The sequence below is a fragment of the Peromyscus eremicus genome, chromosome 17 (assembly GCF_949786415.1).
Source record: "Peromyscus eremicus chromosome 17, PerEre_H2_v1, whole genome shotgun sequence".
NCBI lineage: Eukaryota > Metazoa > Chordata > Mammalia > Rodentia > Cricetidae > Peromyscus > Peromyscus eremicus.
In genome coordinates this window covers 9,001,907-9,024,991 of record NC_081433.1, presented here as the reverse complement: position 1 = coordinate 9,024,991, position 23,085 = coordinate 9,001,907, and the positions used below count along the sequence as shown (strand labels likewise).

At 44.0% G+C, this 23,085-nt stretch overlaps 1 long non-coding RNA gene across 1 annotated transcript in view; it reads right to left on the bottom strand.

Annotated features, from left to right (window-relative positions):
- Positions 1–22,885, bottom strand: part of LOC131894402 (uncharacterized) — a 385,440-nt gene extending 362,555 nt beyond the window's left edge. The window contains exon 1 of the long non-coding RNA XR_009374909.1: positions 22,689–22,885. This is a non-coding gene — a long non-coding RNA (uncharacterized LOC131894402). The remainder of the gene's footprint in view (positions 1–22,688) is intronic.
- Between the last annotated feature and the right edge of the window lie 200 nt (positions 22,886–23,085).

The window sequence follows — 23,085 nt, the reverse complement described above, 5'->3', positions numbered from 1 at the left end:
ATAGATGAAATTCAAGACACAGAATTCAAAAGAACAATTATAAATACGTTCCGAGAATTTAAAGAGGACACAAGCCAACATCCAAATGAACTGAGAGAGGCAAAAACAAACTGATTAAATCCCAAGGAAACACGAACAGCTAAATGAAATAAGGAGGACAATTCATAATATGAAAATAGAATTCAATAAAGAGAAATACTGAAGAAAACACAAGCTGAAATGAAGATGGACATGAAAATTTTAATTTCTTAGATAAAAAGATCACTAGAAATTCTCCCCAACAGAGTGCATTATGAGGAAAATAGAGTACCGGCGCTTGAAAGCAAGGTAGGGGAGTTGGATGAGTCAGTCATAGAAAATGGCAATTATTTTTCTAAAATACACAAACAGAACACCATGAAAACACCAGGGAGAATTGAAAAATTATGGACATAAAAAGAGATTAAAAAGAGGAGGCATAACAAACATTTTCAATAAAATCATGAAATAAAACTTCCCAAAGCTTGAGAAAGCGATGCCCACACAGGTACAAGAGACCTACAGAACATCTGTTCTCAGGGTGCCAACAAGTCTCTGTGAAAGGCACCGCATCTGCCATAGTCAGGTGAGCCTGAGACCAATCACACAAAATGACACGAATTAGCAAGAGATTCGCTACTTGATCCTGTGAATGGCAACCATGCTGTCATTAGCTTCATTAGCTGTCCAGTAGTGAGCTTCCTCCACCCCATGTCAGCACTAGCCCATCAAGCCTTAGGTCCTCCTGCCTGAAGAGAGTAGTCAAATGCCTCTCTCCTCCTCCACCTCCTCCTCATGAGATGAAACCCTCCCATTCCAAAAGAAGCCTTAAGCACGAAGGAAAAGGTAGAAAAACATAGCCAAGTGGCCTAGGAATCACAGAGTGTATGCATCTAACAGATGTGAGACAGTAGGAATCACAGGGTGTATGCATCTAACAGATGTAAGACAGTAGGAATCACAGAGTGTATGCATCTAACAGATGTGAGACAGATGAGGGGGAGAAAGGACATGAGAAGGAACAGGATTTATCTACGTCTTCCTTCAACGCAGAGCAGAGAGGGGACAGCACAAGGGCTTTGTGCAGCAAAACATCTTCTTATCAACAACTGTTTGAGGACGAGCAAGATGGCACAGGGCATAAAAGTACATTGAGGTCAACCCCCAGAATCCATGGTGGAAGTAGAGAACTGACTCCTTCAAGTTGTCCTCTGACCTCCACATCTGCCTGAAGTTAGACAGTCAGTCAGTCAGTCAGTCCGTCTCTCCCTCCCTCCATCCATCCCTTCCTCCCTCCCTCCCTCCCTCTTCTTCCTCCCCACCCCTCACATACACACACAAAAAAAAAAAAACTAATAAATAAAAGAAAAGAAAAAAACAAAAAGAGAACTATTTGAAGATTCTCACTGAAGGCAGGAGACCACAGTCAGGGGCATCCCCTGCAGAGATCAGAATTCTACAGTCCCAACCATGATGATGTTAAGTATCATTTTTTTCCATTGCTGTCAATCTTGTTATGACACATGCAGGTGATAACTTAGTATGTGTTCTTTCAGGTATTGTTCTCTAATATCTATAACCTCTTAAGCAAGAAGATTGATGTTACATTGAGAATGATGCAGAAAAGCGGGACAGTCTACAGTTTCACTTAATCATGGTCCTGGAAAGAGAAACTGCTCAATCAATCATGCTTTCTCAGCACATACGGGAAAAAAAATACACCAGAGGAATAACTGAGTTCTGACATGCCAAACCACACTCCAAAATTTAGAGCAAAGACCTTGATAAATAACCACACAGTGAAGACTGCTGGCAAGGATGTCACCCCACCGATAGCCACCACCTGCAGAGTCAAACCCTCCTCCTATGGCCTGCTTCAACCACCCTTGAAGAATCACCCCCTATTCCACCCTTGGGGATTTGCCATGTTCATACGATCCAGAACTAGACATTTGGTGTGGCCTGTCCGTCATCCACAGGGACTAATCTAAGTTATGCACATCACATAGTGACGTAAGGACAGTCAACAGTGTGGTTTCTACTGGGAAACTGAGGGAACACTGTGAAGATACTGGACATGTGACAGTCACTTGGGTGCAAGCCACAGACTATGATGGAGCACAGTACTAAGAGGAGTATGAGAACCCATACCCTTAACATATCACTACAGCCTTCAGACCCTGTATCTATAAACACCATCTGCATTTATAAGCAGGATGAGGATGTGAGAGCAATCTGGCTGTGACATCTGTTACCCCATTGACCACCAGGGTTGACTTAGCTAATCTGGCCATCTAGGAGGGTGTCCCCTTCCTCCCTCACTGTTCAATGTGCATCCCTCCCAAAGCTGCATACTAGATCAAAGAGGACAGCCTTCCTGGAGTAGAGGAGGACCGGTCTTGAGTTAGCTGTGCTCCCCTGCTACAACCTCCAAACAAGCTCTCGTAAATCAAATGAGCTGGGGCTCTACCACATCCACCCAAATCAATCCTAACTGACTGCACAAGCTTCAGTTCTAGCCCAGTCACTGTTGCCCTGCATCTTCCTGGAGTTGTACAGTAGTGCCATACCCAGCTTTCCATAGGGTTTCCAAATGGTCTTGGCAAGTGTCATGTGATAAATTCAGAAACCATTGCATTCTACCATTTTCTTCCTTACAAGGGAAGATCTAGTAGAGTAAACCCAGCAGAAACTAACAGATCATGCTGAAATCCTTAGTGTAGTTTTATTTCCCATAGAAACAGGATTGTAAGTGTTGGTTATGTCCCCAGGCCAGATCACAACCAAACAAGGTTACAATAACACATTTGGCCATGATGGTTATAAATGGGTACAGAGACTTCTTGAAGCAAAAAAAGAGAAAAACCACGCAGGTGGTATGGGAATTCAAAACCAGGTACACCGAAGGACATTCTGAAACATGACTCCACTGTAAGTAGGGAACCATAATGGGTGTGGGCTGCAGTTTGGAGAAGGACTGAGAACAGTGAGCATTCAGGGAGACAGCTAAGAGTGGAACAGAGGCTGAGGAGGGGCTGTGGCAGAGAACCTGAGCCCCACCGGCAATCCTCGGCACCAGTGTAGACAGCTGTACCACCCTGTAAGGATGGTTTCTGAGGAAGAACTCCCCTGGAAGAAATGAGAGACACACGGGAGGAGTGGGGAGGAGCAGGTTGAGGAGCTGGAGCAAGCCTTCTCCAATCTCCTCTGTGGATGCACCTACCCTTCGTTATTCTGGATCTCCTAAAAGGGAAAGAAAAACACATCTCCTGCGAGGCAGGTGTCATTTGCTGGGGGCAAATCACTGATGGAAAACTGCTGAGGCCAGAAGCTGGACTTCTCCATAGAGGAAGGTGATTTGATAGAAGTCTGTGGGGAACAACCAGGGCTCTTTCTGGATACTATAACTGAGTTTGAACTTTAAAAAAGTGCCTAAGAAATTTTCAAACATTCTTGGGGAAAGGAGAAGAAATAATTAAATTGATTTCTTCTCATGGTCTTACGCTGACATCTTCCTAGTCAAAGTGCAGGCTGCTGAAGCCAGCACTGATTTCCTCAAATGCGCACAAATTGGAGATTACAGAACACACTGTAAAACGTCAACCATCTCCCCTGTCACCGACAAGACTCTGGGGTGGAGGAGAATCAGAGGTCAGCCTGGGCCCACAGAGCCGGCTCAGCTCACCAGATCACACTCAACGCTGACTGGCAGAAAGGCTAACAAATGCATGCTTCTTTAGAGCCATGGAGTGCCCACCGAGATTAGCTTCTCCTTCAGATAAGCTAAGAGGATTAACACGGGAGCACCAAGGAGGTAAAGAAGACAGGGCCTGCTCCAAATCAAAACCAGCAGACCTCGCGCAACTCTGGCCCCAGGAGCGGGGTAATAGTATCAAACACATGCGTGGCCTTCCCACAGCCCTCTGTGAGCATGCCTGACTCCATCGAAGTCACATGGAGAGGATGCCGTTCTCTGTTCCGAGCCAATATCCCACTTGCTGCTGTTTGAATTCACAACACGTGCCTCTCTCTACCCTAGCAACCAAAGAGCAGCTTCAGCTCACTGGGGCTGCAGGTGGAATGCATTTAGCAGGCCTGTCTTTTTTATCCACAATCTAGTGTCAGATTCCTCATGAAATCCCTCAGTTCTTCAGTTGCCCTTCCTTCCTGATGCTAGCAAAATGTTAATTTTTAATCAATAATGCACAAATTTAATGTGCTCGTTCATTATGCTCGTAATTTTGGCATAAGTATGGCAAAGTCCAAGGGATGGTATATTTCTCTGGCTGATTTAGAATTGCAGTCCTTTTGGCCCAAACATTTATATTTCTGGGGAAGGCTGGAGTCCTAAGAAAATTGATATAAACTGGATTTTGTGGTATCAGCTTTAGGAAAGAAGCAACTGGTCACTAACAACAAGGAAAAAAAATTCTCTGGCTGTGGATACTGTACAGTCCTTCCAGAAGGCACCTCCCTGGCAACACAGCATTGGCTGGGGTTTCAGCAGCTATGGGGCCCTGGGTTCTCAGAACCAATGCATCCCCCCCTAGGAGCAGCTGAGCAAGTGGTAGCCTTGGAAACTGTCTCATCTTCCACCAGTAATTCTGTACCTTGTCAGACTGTAATAGGTAGATTTTAGGGGCTCTCCCCGAACTGATGGCTATGCTAACCTGCTTTTGTATACTAGCCTTTGGCCACTTGTGATCATGAAATTGTGCTGTAAACTTCAGATGCATACAATAAAGTTTATGGGTAAACATTAATAATAATAACTGCTTTGGGGCTTATGATGTACCAGACATGATGCTACATGGCCTAAAAATCTCAACATTGTCACAACACGGTCCAAGGAATGAAGTCCTGCAAGAGGAATTCTGAGTGCTTGTGAGAAACTCCAAGAAAATAAGACAAGAGTCTTATGACCTCAGTGTCTTCAAAAACACAGAATTGTTCTTGGAATGTGTCTTCCGTGGCCCACCCAGGTGTATTGGATAGGAGTGAGTTTACTTCAGATTATTCATTACAACCGGCTGTTGTTATTTGTTTACATGACTCTATGGAAAAACATGTTTTGTGTCACGTGAAGCTTGTCCTTGTGATTACATACAGCTTGAACTCATGAGAACTTTATTCATGTGACTTTTCTTAATCCTCAGAGTTGAAACTGACTGAGGCTCTGAATAAAGCTGACTATGGCATGAGACTCTAGTCTGCCTCATTTTTAGGCTCCATTCTCCCAGGTTCCAAGGCCTCTAGAGCAGTAAACAATACATGTCTAGAATTCCATGGCATGAAAAGGAAGTGCCCAGAAGAGGAGGAACCAGATGCAGCCTCTTGCTTGGTATATGTGCACACAAGCAGAGAACACCACTATCAAACCGCCTCATGAGAGCAGTGAGCCTAGAGAGATGATGCCTTTAAAAGACACCCTGCTGCAGAGAGGTGACAGGCATTCAGGATGCCACCAGGCAGGAAGAGTAGGTGGCACTCCAAGGACAGTGGCAAGGCCAGGCTGAGGGGAACATCACATGGAAGAGGTAGGACTGTGGACTCTGACCTCCTTCTAACAAATGCCACTTCCAAATATAGCGCCACTTATAGAACACACATGTACACAGACACACAAACATACAAGTACATACACATATGTGAACACAGGTACACAAAGACACCCCCGCTGCCCCAATACTGACTTTTCATTCATCGACAAGGCTTTCTGCTCTATCAGCCTGTTTCCAAGGCAGCAGGACTTGGGCCCTACCCAGCTAGGGTGGACAATTTCCATTGTGGATGGAGGCCACCCCACTGTAGGAGCTAAGAGCCAATACCTGTGTCCCCTAGTCACAACCATGTGTCCTTGGCTCTTCCAATTGTCTAAAAGCACAGTACAGATGCAGCCCAGGTCTCTCAACACAGACAATCATGAGCAAATGTCACAGAGGTCCTTCAATGAGCCTCTCCACATAGGCCTTCCCATCTTTGGAAAACACCATCCTGGGGCATCTTTAACACGTAGTTAAACAACTCTGGCACTTCTTAAAACCACGTGAAAAATCCTCCTGGGTGTAGAGGTGCTCAAGAGCCTCCCACCCAAATGCCACACAACTGCACCTCCAGATCTACTTGACATTTGTATGAATAGGATCCAGCAAAGGACACAAACAGCAGCCGAGGGGGGGGGGATTTTCTCTAGGAAGCAGGCCCATCTCGAAGGTTGTTAATAACATCCTGAAGTTTTCAAGGTTTTCTCTGTCTGCGATCACAATAGCTTTAATTAAGGCATGTGGGAGTGCTCATCCAATCACCATAATTACAGCCGTAATTTGAAATATTTAACTCCTTTTAATAATTCAAGTGAGTTCACAGTCAGTATCGATTATTTGATACGTATCATTAGCAAAATGCACTTCTGCAGAATATGCCTCGTCGCTGTGATTGCAATCAGGAATGCACAGCCAGCCCAGAGCAAGACTGGAGCCAAGCTGGATTCACAGCCTCAGATGCCAACCTATCTTCTTCCTATTCACCAACTATTGGGACTCCCTCAATAATACGCCACTGCTCCTGCTGCTCCTGCTGCCCCTGCTGCCCCTGCCGCCTCTGCCTCCTTCTCCCTGCTTTGGCTGAGGACCCAAGGTAACCACAAAGTCATGCTTCATATGACACTTGCTGAATATGCTGGGAGCAACCACATGCTTAGCGGGCGGAAAAGGGTTGGAGGTAGTTTTCTGAGTGCAGCTCCCCCAGGATTCATATACCCTGAGGAAACCAGCTAACTCAAAACAAGTCATTGCTGAACTTCTACAGGTAGAGGGTAGGATGCCAGGAGTGATGGGGAGTGTGTGACCTCTTTAATCAACGCATACCCACCTACTCCAGTCACTTGAGTCCAAAGTCAAGATAGCATCCATCAGAAAGATTAACAGTAAACACTTTGGGGGCACAGAAAACTGCACCTATCATGTGCTCAGCGTCAGGTATGTGTGACTAGGTACTCAGTACAATGGTGCTGAAGTCAGGGGGAAAACAGAGCTGTCATTGTTTAGGTAGTGTGGGGGCTGACAATGAAAAACTACATGTAAACAACTTCATCGAACCATGATTGCTCTGGTCCTCTTGAGCGGATAAAATAAACAGACTCGTGCTTCTGAATGCTAGTGAGAACTGGAGCTCCAGACAGTCCCCTGCATCCGTAACAGGAACATAAAGAAAGGCACCTGCTATAGTGGACTGCTTGCCAGTTTCTTAAATATGGCTTTGCACACTTACATCCATGGCACAGAAATCCCACTCCTTTGTAGTTACCCAAGAAGAACGGCATGGCCACAAAAGACCTGAACAAGCATTCACATGATGTTACTCACAGAAGCCAAACACTAGTGCAGCCAGGAACCCATCAACTAAAAGTAAAATCCACAAACAGTGTCTTATCCTGAGTTCACTCACTGGATATTAATTAGCAGCAAAAGAAAAGCAACAACTGATATATGTTGATATATGCATGTCAACAAACTTCAAAAATATTGTGTTGCATTTAAGAAAACTCAAACATACTTAGTGTAAGAAAGCCATTTTTTCCCAAGAAACAGGCAAGACTGTTTGACAGTGCCCAGTACAGTTTGTATCTGAAGAGTCCCCAAAGACACACGTGTTATCCGCCTGGCTCTGGGTGCATCTTCGTAAGAACATCAATTACTAAATCCTTGGGTCCCCTTAGATACACAGGCTAGAAGTCACAATATACCAGTTTCTCTCCAGGCCAAGAGAGGCATTCAAGACAGGGCAGTAATGATGCCCATTAGCTGACCCCTCCTTTCCCGTAGAGATGTGGAAGTCCACACCACAGGACAGGTCACTGAAATCTTGCAAACATTATCTATCATCGGGTCAACAAGAGGTCATCAGAATGAAGCAACATGACCATCCAGCCATTGAGGAAGGCACCTCTGTGGAGAATGCTTACCTACAGACCACCCAGCCATTGAGGAAGTCACCTCTGTGAGGAAGGCTTGCTTCTGGACTGAAAGCACAATTAGACACAGGTGGCTGACAGGAGCCCTAGGCTGCTGCAACCCTGCAACTGTTCCCCGCATAGAGGTAACAGTTAAGAGCAGAGAGCGGGACAGGACAAACAGGCGACACAAGAACACAGAAGACAGTACAGGTCTGACCCAAGGTTTCAATCAAAAAAAAAAAAACCCACAAAAGACCAACATGTGACACATGCAAAGGAAAACGCCAGAATGTCCAAGGCCCATCAAACAGTTTCAGGAGGAAAGACAGAACTCAAGGAGAAAAGTTCCCAAAACTAAAGAGAGATGAGTGTAAGTGAGGTGTCCACAGAGGACCCCAGGGCATAAACAAGCAAACAGGCACAAGGGTCTCAACCAGGCTGAAGGATGGGAGGGTAGGCTCCTCACAAGGAAGGACAGGGTGACCAGGAGGAACCGTCCCCTCAGCTGGGGAGCCACAGCTTTGAGGGAAATGGCTGTGAATTGAGATTCCAGCACTCGGTAAAATTAGATTTCATGTGAGAATCACGTATTTTTAGACATCCAAGGATTCTGAAAGCTTACCCACCCACAGATGTTAACAAAGAGACTCTGGAAGACATGCATCAGAGAAATGGAGAGAAAATCAAAGTTAACAGGGAAGACACAGGAGATGAGCCAGTGTTGAGAAGAGAGGGGAAACAGTAAGCTACAACTAAATCCAAGTCACCGTGAGCTCCGCACAAGCCAGCCACACACCCTGCAAGCAGCTCATGTCCCCACATCAGGCAGGGAAGAGATGACTGTCTCAGGATGGAACACGTGTCCAGGCAGGACACAGACAAGGAAAACTAGACTCAAGAGCTGCTGAACTTAAACACACTCTCCATCATCACAAGATGCAGAAACTGTCAACAAAAAATACTAGCGAACAATCTGGCAGCGGATTAAAACGACATGTCATTGCTATAAAATAAGAGCATTCTGTTAACACTAGCTATAATTTTATTTTAAAAAATGTACAGAAAAGAGAAACCCATTTGGACCGATACTGAATAAGTACCTGAGAAATCCAACATCATTCCTTATCTTTTGAATAATTTGTAAACTGGTATTAAAGGGACATGTCTTTAACGTGATGAAAAACCATTCACCTTATCACTACAGCAATCACCCTGCAAAGAAAGATGGAAATCATTTTTTATTACAATCATAAGCAAAAGGACACTCGTGATTAATTTTAGTGTGCTGCCCAAGGCTGCATGCTCTAAACTATAAAATGACAAAAAGTAGGAGGGTAACAAAGGTCAGACGGAGACCGTGACCCACAAAGGTCAAGACTGTCTATCCTGCTTCTCCCTTCATTTCCCAGTATTTTCTGAATGTTCCATAATGGGCTTATATTCCTTTGAAAATCAGGTAAAAGATGAAGTACAAATTAAGAATAATAAAGGTTGGGGGTGGAAACAGAGGTGGCTGGGGGAGGGGGGAGAGGAGGGAGGGGAAACTGCAACCGGGATGTAAAATAAATAATTTTTCAAAACAAATAACAAAGGTTAGTTCAAAACCACCCCAACCAAGCAGTACAAGTGCCCATGCTCAAGGCTCAACACTGAGAAACGGAAGTGTGAGGAGAAGGTGAGAGTGAAAACGTGCAGGGAGGAATAAGATCAAGTAATCAGATACGGAGTTCCCCTCGGCACATGTCAAGGGCCACTTATCTGTCCCGGTCTTAAACAAGAGATGAGGAGGAGGTGACATGTAAGCCACGGATTCCTGTCCTTCTCCCTGTAACTATTCACACAGGTTTCAATGCATCCTGATGTTTATGTTTCAGCTGTTTATGAAATACTCTCCATAAATGAATATAATAAAAAAGCATGCAAAAAATATATCACTGCACAATTGTACTGCTTGCTTTCCTCGTTGCTGTGACCAAATACCTTACAAAAAGCAATGTAAAGAAGACAGAGACAGTCCCTCACAGCAGGATACGGCAGCTGGAAGGCAGAAGCCTGAGGCTGGTCACACTGTGTCTTCAGTCAGGAAACAAAGAAGAGAGGAAATGGAGCAGGCTGTGAAACTCAAGATCTGTCTCCAGTGACCTGATGCTTCCAGTGAGTCTCCACCTCCTAAAGGTCCTACGATCTTCCAAACAGCACCACCCTGAGTCCAAGTGTCGAGCATACATGGGCCTATGGGGCCCACTGCACATGTAGACCACTCTACCCAAGTGTCAGAGAACTGAAACTAAGTTCGGGATATTAAAACGTTAAAAAAAATTCCACCCTAGTCACATCCTCGGTCATCACTGTCAGTGGGTCACACACACTGCCTCCCCCTCCCAGGGAGACTTTCCCATTCTTGCCTTGAAATATTCCTGATGGTTCTAGCCTCTGAGGCTGCCCTGCCCAGCCTCCACCCCCTCCTCTTCCTCTGAAGTTCTTCTCTCAGGTCCCCAGAGAGTCCATACTCCCCCAAGGTCCTCCCTGTCACTCCTCAAGTGATTTCTGGGCTGGCTCTAGGGAGGAAAAGAAAGAGAGATGTGAGATCCCCATCACACAAGCTGCACTAACCCATCCTGCCAATTCCTTGACCTTCACAACAGTCCGAGTGAGGCGAGAACCTTCCTACTCCCTACAGGGAAAAAAAAGAAAAAGATCTCAGAAGTAAGAGTGTGATTGTACGGGGCAGCGAAGGTGCTAACTGACTTCATGTTTCCAGCTCTCACGACCACAACAACTTTTGAGGAGCCAGCCATGTTCTGCCAAGCACAGGGCTTGGCCCTGTACCACACCAGGCTGGGGCCAGTTCTGCTCTCTATGTAGTCAGTGACGTCCAACGGCTCCTAACACTCTGGAAGCAGAAGCATTCTCTGTTTTGCATGAACAGAGTACGCACTCACGTGCTTCCTGTAAATGAGTGAGCATTTTCTAACTACAGGTTCAGGTGACCACAGCCTGCAGGTGCTTCTTCACAAGAGTCAGTGAAGAGAATAAAAGACAAGCTCCTGAGACCAGGGGATATCTGCAAAGGGAAGTCCAGGGACATCACGTCTACAAAGAACATGAAGCACTCCTAACTGGAAGTCAACAGATAGCCTGACCTTCAATCATGGGCAAAAGTTTTAAATCACTTCTTCAAAAAGATGAGGTAAATGGCAAGGGAAGCCAGTGCGGGCATCAGGAAGATGAAGAAATCTCCGACCAGGCAGAACCCACCTGCCTTGGCTAAAACAGTGAAAAGGGGGATCACCAAAGGAGGGTACTGTTGGCATGTTTCTGTCTGTCTCTCTGTCTGTTTTTGAGATGGACACGTACCTCCGTGGCTGGCAAGAAATATCTTTAAGAAGCCTTCCTCACTGAGCTGAACTTATGGGTGGGTACACTATGACAACTAATTAGAGAAATGGTCTCCTCTGCATTTAGAGTGCCGATGTCGCAGCAGAACTGAAACCACATGCACCCTGAACACGACAGCTGATGAGAAAGCCCAGTCATCCTGCACACACATCTACTGTCCACTCGCAAAGGAAGCTGGGAAGGCTATGGCCAGAGTGGAAGGAAAGGCCTTCCATCTCCCACTGATCCCTTAGATCCCATTTCCAAACTAAGACAAACACTGTAATCCTGGGAGTTACTATTCTTCCCCACCTAAGTATTTCTTCTTTTTGCGTGTGTGTGTGTGTGTGTGTGTGTGTGTGTGTGTGTGTGTGTGTCTTAAGGAATACAGGTGGCACTAGCTTTCTGAGACATTTGCCCAACACATGCATTTTTCAGGATCTAGGAGAAATATTACATATGTTTCTAACCTAATTCGGGGTAAAAGTTAAATTCTTTTTCATAACTTTAAAAGATATGAAATCTTGTGCAAAATTCACTTGACATTTTGAGATGCAACTGTTATATAATCCTCTAAAAAGTATCCTCTGGGATCTAAACACTATATCAAAAGCTGTCTCCATTTTTAAAACATAAATAGGAATCTTATACATGGGCCCAAACATTCCAGCGTTCATTCTCTAAGCTTTCTCTTTATTTCTCTTTTACCTTTGTCCTTCTATCTCTTTACCCACAAAGCTGTGCTCTACCCAACATATGCTTGAGCTCTGGGGTATAATCTCCAGTCTTGTTCTTGTTCATGTTCATATTCTCTCTCTCTCTCTCTCTCTCTCTCTCTCTCTCTCTCTCTCTCTCTCTCTCTCTCTCTCTCTCATACACACACACACACACACACACACACACACACACACAGGAGATAACAGCAAGAAAGTATTTTTTAACTTTCTGTGACAAAGGTGGTGCACAATATGAAAAAAAATCTCTGACTTACTCTTAGAGGTGACCCTTTAATAGAAATGTTATACATTTTGAAGAATAAGTATCAAATATAGCTACAAAAGTTGAGTTAGAGAAATACCTCATAACAAAACAGAGACTCAACCCAGATCGTTAATATTTTCACAGACAACTATTGCTTTTGAGTGGAAGGAAATGGTCCCACTTGCCTTTCTGTTGTAAAACGCCCCAACCAAAAGCGACACCAGGAAGGAAAGGGTTAATCTGGTTTACAATTCCAAGTCACAGTCTGTCTTTGTAGGGATGTCACACAGGCAGGAGCTTGAGAGCATGCTCACACTGCACTCATGGTGGAGCAGAGAGGCGCTGTGTGCCCACACTGTCCACTGGTTTCCCTGTTTGCTTACTCTTAGGATCCACAAGCTTTCTTTACTACGAAACATGCAGTTCAAGACCCAGCCCATGAAATGATGCCACCTACATCCAGGGTGGGTTGTCCTACTTCATCAAGGCAGCCCCCCCACAGACATGCACATAAGCCAACCCAATCTAGATAACTCATTAAGACTCTTTTTCCAAGTTGTTCTAGGTGTGTCCAGGTGAGAGTTCAAACTAACCAGCAGACACCGAGGACCACATCCTGGCTTTTCAGCTCCACCACGGCAGAATTTGGGCACGTTTGTACTTGAGTGGTAATGCAGCATTTTGCCACAGCAATAACACTTTGTTCTTGGAACTCCCAGAGAAATCAAAATGTTTATTAGTGATTCGCTGATTACTTTATGATGCCTTCTTTCAATTAAGTTGAAAGGAATAAATTGGAGGCCAAAAATAAGTTCTCAATGTTCCTCAGCTTCGAACCTATAAGCAGCAAAACCACGCTGCAAGCCACTCTTTCCTTAACACATCTCCACCCAGGCCACCACACTGAGGTCCAGGTGAGATAACAGCCTCATTCCTTCTTCTCAGGAAGGAGAAGACACTCACGCTCAGCTCAGTTATTTCCCCCAATGAACACTCTAGGAAGAAGTATGTCGACATCACAAAAACCCTGACTTTCCACTGATGTATGAGCACTATGGTCGAAAGATGGCTGTTAAGACAAGTAATAAGGTCCTTTGCACATGGCATCAAGAAAATTGCATTTGACTTTTGCACACAGCTGTTCAGGCTCAATAAATAGTCATATGAGGCATTTCACCACATATATAACATTGCAAGATTTCTTCTAAAATCTGAAAACAAGACTAAGCCAAGATGAATGGAGGAAATGTTGGTGTATATTTTAGTATCCTTAACCTTGCTCTCTTGAAAACAAGTTTCCAAGGGAACAGAAGAGCAGGTAAATCACCTTCTGTACCGTGTTTGAACAAATGTAGGTTTGATCCGTCCCTCAGCAGCAGCGTAGACAGATGCTGTCAACACTGGGCTTATCTTAGGAGGTCAGGGGGTCAGTGGTGAAAACCTACACCAGCCAGACGATGCTGTCACCGTAAAATGATTCCAGTAAGCGGCTTCTTTCCTGTAACTTTGAAGAATTGTACATCACTTCTAAGTGCAAGGGCAGGCCCCCTGAGGAGCTTCAGACCCAAGGCTCTCTTCATTCTTCCCTCCTCTTAGGCAGCACCAACAATAGTTTCTGAGCTCCAACATGGTGCTGTGATGTGTGAGGTAGGCACCTTATTTCTTATCAGTTGACCTCAAAGCAAATACTGAAGGGGACCTAGAGAGAGATGGAGACTATGTAAGATCCCTGTAGTGGCCAGGCGGTGGTGGCGTACGCCTTTAATCCCAGCAGAGCCAGGCAGATCTCTTTGAGTTTGAGGCCAGCCTGGTCTATAGAGCGAGATCCAGGACAGGCAGCAAAGCTACACAGAGAAACCCTGTCTCTAAAAAAACAAACAAACAAACAAAAAATTCCTGTAGCTCAAAATGTTGAAGGCAGAAATGGGTTTGGGAGATGACGGATTCTTGGGATTAGCACATTATGAACAGCACATTGGGCAAATGTCATCCATCAGATAATTAGCCAATAAAACTGGGGCTCGAGGATGGGCTGTTTGGGACCCTTGTTACCTTGCTGCCACATGTTGACCATGACGAGGAAGGGCCAGTGGGAGCCTCGGTACCTCATCCCCACATACAGTCTATGGCTCCATTTCTTTTCACATATGCTGACTGGAATTGCCCATAACAATAATTTAAGCCAAATTGTTTCTCAACTCTCATTATTCTATCAAGAAATCATAAAATATTTTAGCAAATATTCAAAATTAATTGATGCATACAGATAGGCAGATAATTGAGGACAGTTGACCTTAAAATATTGACTCATTAAATGATACTGTATCTTAGTATAATATTTTGCTATTCATAAATAACTGACTAAGCAAACAACATTAGGTCCAGCCTATGTTGTTTACTCCCAGGGTCCACAGAAGAGTCTAACAACCAGCTGAGGATTCTAATCTGAGGGATGTTCATTGAATCTAAGCACTATGAGTTCTTTAGTCCATTCATTTTATTCTTCTATGGCGATTCTATCTGCACAGTTTCTTTTCTGCTCTCTTACTTAGCTCCTCTCGGTCCCTCCTGCTCTCGGTCCCTCCTGCTGTTCTGTCATCATTCTATTTAGTTCGTTCCATCTCCGTCCTCATCTTTGTTCTTCTCCATCAATCCTCCTTGTGCTCTAAGAGAACCAGTATATGCACCCACACAGTAATTCTTTGGTAAAGCAATGCGAGGCCTGAAGTTTTCAGGGTCGCAAAGAGAGGTGATAAGGACCCACACATAAAGCAATTAATTGTCAGCTTCCAATTACAACCCAAAAGGGGAGTGACTAAAGGTGAGTTCTCTGGTAGGGTCAACTAAAGGCTAAGATCAATTAGGGAATTTATGCGCTCAAACTATAATCTAGAAATGGCTAGGTAGAATGTTAGGGGCCAGTAAGTCACAAGAAAGTAAACTGTCTTTGGCGCCTCTTTTCCCGCTCATCGTGGCTGCAGCTGCTTTCTGATAGGGAGGGGGACATATGCTACGTGGCTAAGCAACCTGTGTCAGAGCATATAGTATTTGGTTAATAAAAGCACTTTCGCTCAGAGTACTTGCTGGGGAGAAAATCTAGGAATAGCACCTGGCTGAGGAGGAATTAAAACTTAATTTGCCCACTCTTGGGCATATGCCCAAGGAATGCTCAATCATACCACAAAGAAACATGCTCAACTATGTTCATAGCAGCACTATTTGTAATAGCCAGAACCTGGAAACAAACTAGATGCCTGTCAACCGAAGAATGGATTAAGAAAATGTGGTACATATACACAATGGAGTACTACTCATCAGAGAAAAACAATTATAGCATGAAATTTGCAGGCAAATGGATAGAACAAGAAAGAAATCATCCTGAGTAAGGTAACCCAAACCCAGAAGGACAAACATGGTATGTACTCACTCATAAGTGGATTCTAGATATAAAGCAAAGAACAATCAGACTGCAACCCACAGAACCAGTGAGGCTATATGGCGGCGGGGGGGGGGGGGGGACCCTAGCATGACTGTAGCTTAGAATAAGTTTTGGTTTTACTCAAAATAAATAAATAAATAGTTTTAAAAAATTAAGACTTAATTTGCATAATAATGAAACTTGGCACCTATCACCTGCCTGGCCTTGTAGGCAATCTCCTTGGGTCTGTGGGAAGTAACTGCCTTAACTCAGTAACTAACAAATGGCTAAAACATCAACCCAAGAATGTGAGCAGTAAATCTCTTAAGTTAGGGTGAAGGTAAGGGGTCGAGGATTTAATTGTTGGTGGTTCTTTTCTCTGTGAGTGAGATGAGCTAATGTTTATCTATGTGCAGTTTTGTCCTTGGAAAAAGGTATCTTTGCTGAAATACTTTTATCTGGAGAATGGCCCTGGCCAGATGTATGTTAATGAAAAATAAACACAGCTGGGGACAGTTATCCAGTTACCCCAAATGTATATGGAAAGTTGTGCCCAAGATTAAGATGCAATCGTGAGATTACATGTACACATGACATGGAGATGCACAGTAAATGGGGAGAATCATAGCTGTTATTGCACAAGAAGTTTACAGCAAGAGACAGCCAGTTCATTCAAAAGGCAATAATAATTCCATAACGCCTTGCGTGATGGTTTCCTCTAACAGAACCCTTAGTTCTGATAGGTTGGCCTTCTGAACTCTAGTTGTCACTGCTGTATACTCTCATGGACTTTGCTACCAGCGGCTCTCAATAATTGACAGTCTAGTAGCCTGGGATATTTATTAATGTCATTTGTCATCAGTTCCGGGCGATCTGCAATCATGCGTGGTTTACAGGAAACCTTGAGGATGCAGTCCTATCAGATACCTCTGGGTCTTAGGAACTGTGGCATTCAGCAAGCAGAGCTAGTGCCTTCCCCTCAACCGGAACAATTGCCATATTATCTCCTAAATGCATTCAACTTCTTATTTCTGAGCAAAAGAAACAAAAATTATAGCACAAATCTTGGGTCCTATAATTGTTGTTGCAGAAAATTCTAACAAACTTCTGTCAAGGAATGAAGCCAGGGTTCCCATAGTAACTATCTCAGGGCCATTAGATGGACTCTGTGTGGCTCTGAGCTGGATTCCTTGGCATACCTCTGAGTGTCCAGCACAGCCATATCAGATGGATTTCTTCTCCTTTGTGCTGACAGTGTCTAGTTCTAGCACTTACGGTTGGAGTATGTGTCCAAATGCTTTCAAGTTTTCATTCATAGTTTATATTTTTAATCAATTAATTTTTGTTTTGTTTTGTTTTCAAGACAGGGTTTCTCTGTGTAGCCCTGGCTGTTCTGAAACTCACTCTGTAGACCAGGCTAGCCTTGAACTCTGAGATTCACCTGCCTCTGCCTCCTGAGTGCTGGAATTGAAGGCATGTGCCACCTATCAATTAATATCTTTTAACTTTGAGAAAAACAGTACTTATTTTCTTTAAAGTCCTTTCCCTTCTATCAATAGCATTAGGAAGTAACTCTTGCTGGCAACTTCAATAACTTCTTATTGAATTCAACAACTTCTTATTGACAACTTCAATTAATAATAATAATAAATGTCACAATGACTGACAGAGAAGACAGAAGCAGAAACTCTGAACAACAACAACAAAAAAAACTTAATATCTAGTTGATCTAACACTATTATCAATGTGGTACTGTGGTACCACTCCAAGCAATAAATGGCTTGTTGATAACAAACATTTTAGGAAAATTAAAATCAAACACAAGCAGATTGAAGTATCTCAAGTGACTAGGCCAAGAGGACATAAGAGGCCTGACTCCATCTCTTGTACTTCCAGGTAAAACCCTGACTCTGTGCAGCAGTGATTCCCAGCACACACCGCAATCCCACCAGGCCCTAGCTCACAACATACAATAGTTCACATGCTGAATGCTGTGGCTTTCACAGTGGCACACCCATGTCCCAGAAGCATGGCGTCACATGAACCTAATTCCCTTCCTTTGTCTTTGTTCCTGCTCCTGCTCCCTTCCTGGGACCCGCCTTACAAATATTCTTACAAGTCAGCTTGCTACCCCGCCTACATCTTCCTAAATACTTGAGAAACAAGGATCTGAGAGCCGTTGCGGCCAGGTCTGTGTGGCAGAGGAGTCCCTGGATGGAGGGCCGGAGAGCCCGTTACATAAAGCTGTGGAAAGTGAAGCATGGATTGGAGCTAGCCCAAGAGAGAGAAGTGTATTATAGTCTTCAAAGCTGGGAGGGTAGAGTGGCATGGTACTTTTATTTGGGGGACGAGGGGCGGTAATCAACAGCCATCTAATTGGACTTAACTCCTGCTCAGCAGGAGAAATTCTGTGTCTAATATGGAAACCCAGGCAACTACACACAGCTGGAGGGGATCCTGGGTCCTAGAGGAAAAGCTACAGCTGCCATTTTCCTAAACCAATGCAATCCCTAACTGCATTCTAAATATTCACCCTTATGCCCATGTAAGTGTGGCTCTCCCCTCTCATCAAAGAAGCTTCTTTTTGCAGAAGACGGAGACTGTTACAAGTGCAGAGAAAAAAGACTGTGGGGGCCAGATGCAACTAATACACATCTACAAAGCAACCCCGACACCTAAGGCTCTGGGGAAACCAAGGAAGAGGGGACGGAAGGGTTGTAAGAGCCGAAGGGTCAGGGTGCCTGCTGCTAGGTAGTGTCTTCTAGACATGGCAGAGAAACTGAACCCGTAAAATCTCCACATGGTTGCCTCAACGAGACCTACATAATGACAGCACCAGCTGACAGGCCAACCTGGATGTAGGTGAATCTCTGAACGGTCTTATTAGATAAGAAACACAGAGCCAACTACAGAGGTAATAGCCGAAGAGATCCGAGAAACGGCGAAGAGCCACGACTAGCCTTATCTTACCACCTCGTCGCAGTCACTTCCCCAGAGAGAGGTTCTTCCTGCCTGACCTGTGCTTTTATTGCCTTCCTGTTCTGCCTTCTCATTGGCTATAAGCTCAGCCACAGGACTTCCTCGTCACTGTCTGTCTATACAGACCTCCAGGTCTCTATGGTTGGTACTGGGACACACTTGGCTGTTTCTAGTGTGGCTTTGAACTCACAGAGATCTGGATGGATCTCTGCCTCCAGAATGCTAGGATTAAAGGTGTGTGCCACTATTTTGTGGCCTCTATGTCTATCTAGCAGCTGTTCTGTTCTCTGACCCCAGATAAATTTATTAAGGTGCACAATATATTGGGAAACACAGTATCTTTTTTTATGATACTAAATTTTATGTCTAAAATTTAAAAAAGCTTATAACTAATATAAGAAAAACTATATCCAGCAAGTATATACAATATATACAGTAAAAAATTACATTAACAATGTCCAGTCCATTAACATTTGACAGATTCAGACAAAAAAACTCCATTATATACATTAACAATGTCAAGTCCATTAACATTTAACAAATTCAGACAAAAAATTTCATTACTTATCCTATTTAAAACAAGTAGTTTCTTTTTTAAAAGTAGATTCAATAATCTCTCTTTTTATCTTATCATATCCACATTCTCTTCTTTTTTTTGAGTAGATCCAAAGATCTACCTTTTATCTTATCATTTCTGTATCTTCCCTTTTTTCAGAGTAGATTCAATGATCTACCCTTTTCTATATCTTCTTTTTTCTTTTTCTTTTTTTAAAAAACAAGAACCCTGTATCTAATCTCCTTTGTTTAGCTTTTTTTTTTACCATTAACAATTAACAACTTGTAACCAACCATTGTATACAATAACAATTATCCATAGCCATTGAATGGCCAAAAAAACACCCACCCCACCTCTTGGGAATATGGGTGTCGTCTTCTTAAAATTACTTCCTGCTTTCTGGGGTCAAAGACATCTTTATTCTATGGAAAATGTCACAAGGCCATATCCCCTGATAAGAGCTACAGGCAATCAATGGCTGTGAGAAGGAGAATCTGTTTTCTTCAAGGATGAACTCCCTGATAGGTTATCCAGTCCCAAGTGCTCAGCCCTAAATACATGTCCACGACACTAAACGAATTCAATAGTGTGTGTGTGTGTGTGTGTGTGTGTGTGTGTATGTGTGTGTGTGTGTGTGCAAATAACAATTAAAAAAGAGGTCATCAGGCCAGCCGGGTGGTGGTGGCCCACGCCTTTGATCCCAGCACTAGAGAGGCAGAGGCAGGTGAATCTCTGTGAGTTCAAGTCCAGTCTGGTCTATAAAGTGAATTCCAGGACAGGCTCAAAAGCTACATAGAGAAACCCTGTCTCAAAAAAAAAAAAAAAAGAAGAAGAGGGCATCAATTAGGGAGAGGCTAAAGGAGACACGGGAAGACTTGAAAGGGGAGGGGCCCAAAATCGATATTAATACCATATTCGTGTATGAAATTCTCAAATAAACTAAAAAGTTTAAACTAAAAACAAAAAGTAAAAATAAGAATACACAAAAAACAAGTTAGTACAAGAAAAAAGAGAAACTTTCTTAATCTTTTTATAGTGACACAAATGAAATTTTAAATATATTGGTCTGATAAAATATGTGACTTAAATTGCTTATTTTAACTTTTTAAATTTTGGCAATCAGCAATCTTAAAATTGACAAGTGCCTAAAATTATGTCTCTGATGGTGTCAGGACTGGAGGCAATGACCAGGCTGTTAACAGCAGTGTTCTCTGTAGAAGGGAATTTGGGCATGCTTTAGTCTGTGTTTTTATGTGCTCTTTTAACTTTTATGCTAAATATTAATTGCTTTCATAAGTATTTTTTTGCATTCTAGGGATGGAACCCAGAGCCATATATATATTTTTATGTGAGACAGAGTTTCTCTGTGTAGCTTTGTGCCTTTCCTGGATCTCACTCTGTAGCCCAGGCTGACCTCGAACTCACAGAGATCCGCCTACCTCTGCCTCCCAAGTGCTGGGATTAAAGGTGTGCACCACCACTGCCCAGCGGGAGCCCTATATTTAATAAATAAATTCACTGAGCTACATCCCAGCCCCACTCCCATAATGGTTAAACCAAACGGCTCCTAATAGAGGTTTCTGAAGGTGATTCTGTTTTCAGTCAATACTGGGACAGATCCCAGAGGGACCAATACTGTGTCACACTGGGCAGCAGGGAGACGCATCTCACTGTCGAGTGCCTAAACCACAGTTAACCAGCACTGGCAGGCTTTTATCTTGAACCAATGTTATCCCTGTACTCCATAAATTGGAGTCTGAGAAAAGCTTGTAGGCCTGGTTTAAATGATGCTGCTGTATTAACTATAAACGCTGCTTTGGGTAACTAAAGAGGGTCCAAGCCAGTTAGTGAGTCTGTAACGGCTTCGAAGGGCATTTCCATCCACTCAGAGGGAGATCTATAGAATGTATGTTAATTTGGATGTCAGCCAGGTCCTCAGAGTTATGAAAAAAAAGCATTTTACAGCTGGAATTAAGAACTTGACCTTTGAGTTTTGAGCATTTCCAGAAATTCCCTGTAGTGTCTGCAGGTAATTGTGGCCAGCAAAGTAGGAATAAACATGATGTAAAGTTTAGAGTTTGTGGAGACTTAAACAATTGCCAATATAAATTGATTTTGCAGTTTCTGCTGAATCCCAACCCATGCACAGGAGGAGCAGCGGATTAGAGGGATGCCCACAGGCCCACATCTGCTGAACAACACAGCTACGTCCTGTTGTTGGTACTTTCTTTGACAACACTTTTAATTTTTTTGTACAAATCTTCACAAATGAAGGATCACTGAAGACGGTATTTTCAGGACCCTCTATGTTGGCTGGGGAGCCAGGACAAGACAACTCACAGAAAAGCAAGATGCTCTATCCGGTGAGAGAGCCCTTTCACTTTGCAGAACGTGTTATTTCTAATTATGAATGTCATGTGGGATTCCAGAAAAGAGAAATGAAAACCATCATGCCCGTGCTGTGCTTGAGCCCAGCCACAGTTGTCCTGCCTCCAGTTCAGGTTACAAAGCACACAAGCCCTTGAATTTGTCACATAGTCTATGTTCCCACACAGCCAAATTAGCAAGGAAATCTTCCCGCCAATAGGAGACCAGCACCAAGACGGAGATGCCTTTGGATCAAAATGAAACACATTCCAATGTGGCTCAGAGCCCACAGAGAACACCATCAGCCCCCATGGCACTACACAGCACATGGCCTTCTGTGACAAGCGACACACACCTTCAGTCTCAAACACGATTTTGGGTATGGTTCTAGCCATGCAACATGAAGATCTGGTTCAGTCCCCGGAGTCCACATTTTAGAAAATCCAGACATGGTGCAGGGACTTGTCATCTCAGCACCAGGGAGGTGGAGACCCGCAGATCCCTAGAGTTCACCAACTAGCCTACCTATTCAACTTGGTGAGTCACCAGCCATGAGAGAAGATCTCCATTCATTCTTCATTCATTCATTCATTCATTCTATAGGGAAAGCCATGCCAAATGGAGGTCAACCTTAAGTCACAAATAAACTCACCACACAGGCACCACAATCACATTCAGTGGCTTTCTGCTTGCAGGGCAGAGGTGGAAGGCACAAGGGAGCCGGCTCTCTCTGAACTGGGTATCTGGTGTGGAAAGCCCATGGGATGCTGTGTTCAAGAGATGATTGCAGGCACCAGCTGCAAGCACCTCTTAACAGTGCACTAAACTGGACCCACAGTAGGGGTCTGGGCTTTTGCTACAGAACAGGACTCAGTCTCCATCTATGGCAGGTAGTGTCACATCCCCTTTATAACTCCTATTTGGGGGCCGGGGTGGTACCAGTACCAAACTACTAATGACCAGCCTGACTCAGGAACCACCTGAACACAGGACAGGTTACTAAATCCCCTCCTCCTCCCACAGCACCTCTCACTCACCATTCAGCACCACCATTTGGAAGGGAAGCATCTTCAACTGTCCTCCACCCTTGTGAAACCAGGAAGCCCAGCCTCTTAGGACCAGAATGAGACAGCTCCCACTTCTCTGTCATATCCCATGTGGCAAAGGATGAGAATCACCTTACATTTCCAGACCTCGGTTTTCCTACTGTCTTCCTGTAGAGCGGGATGACTTCTGCATTCTAGAAAGAGACCTTCGTCATAGTCCTCTGTGACGGAAGTCCAAAAACATTGTTGCCCTGGGTATTCTTGGAACTCTCTCAATTCCAAATATACTCACAAGCTCAGTGCCTGCTTGCTGTAGTGCCCTGAGTCCCCAGAGTTTGCCACAGCGGGAAGCAGAGCCAGATGCTCTGGGCTCTGGGGGGAGGGCACT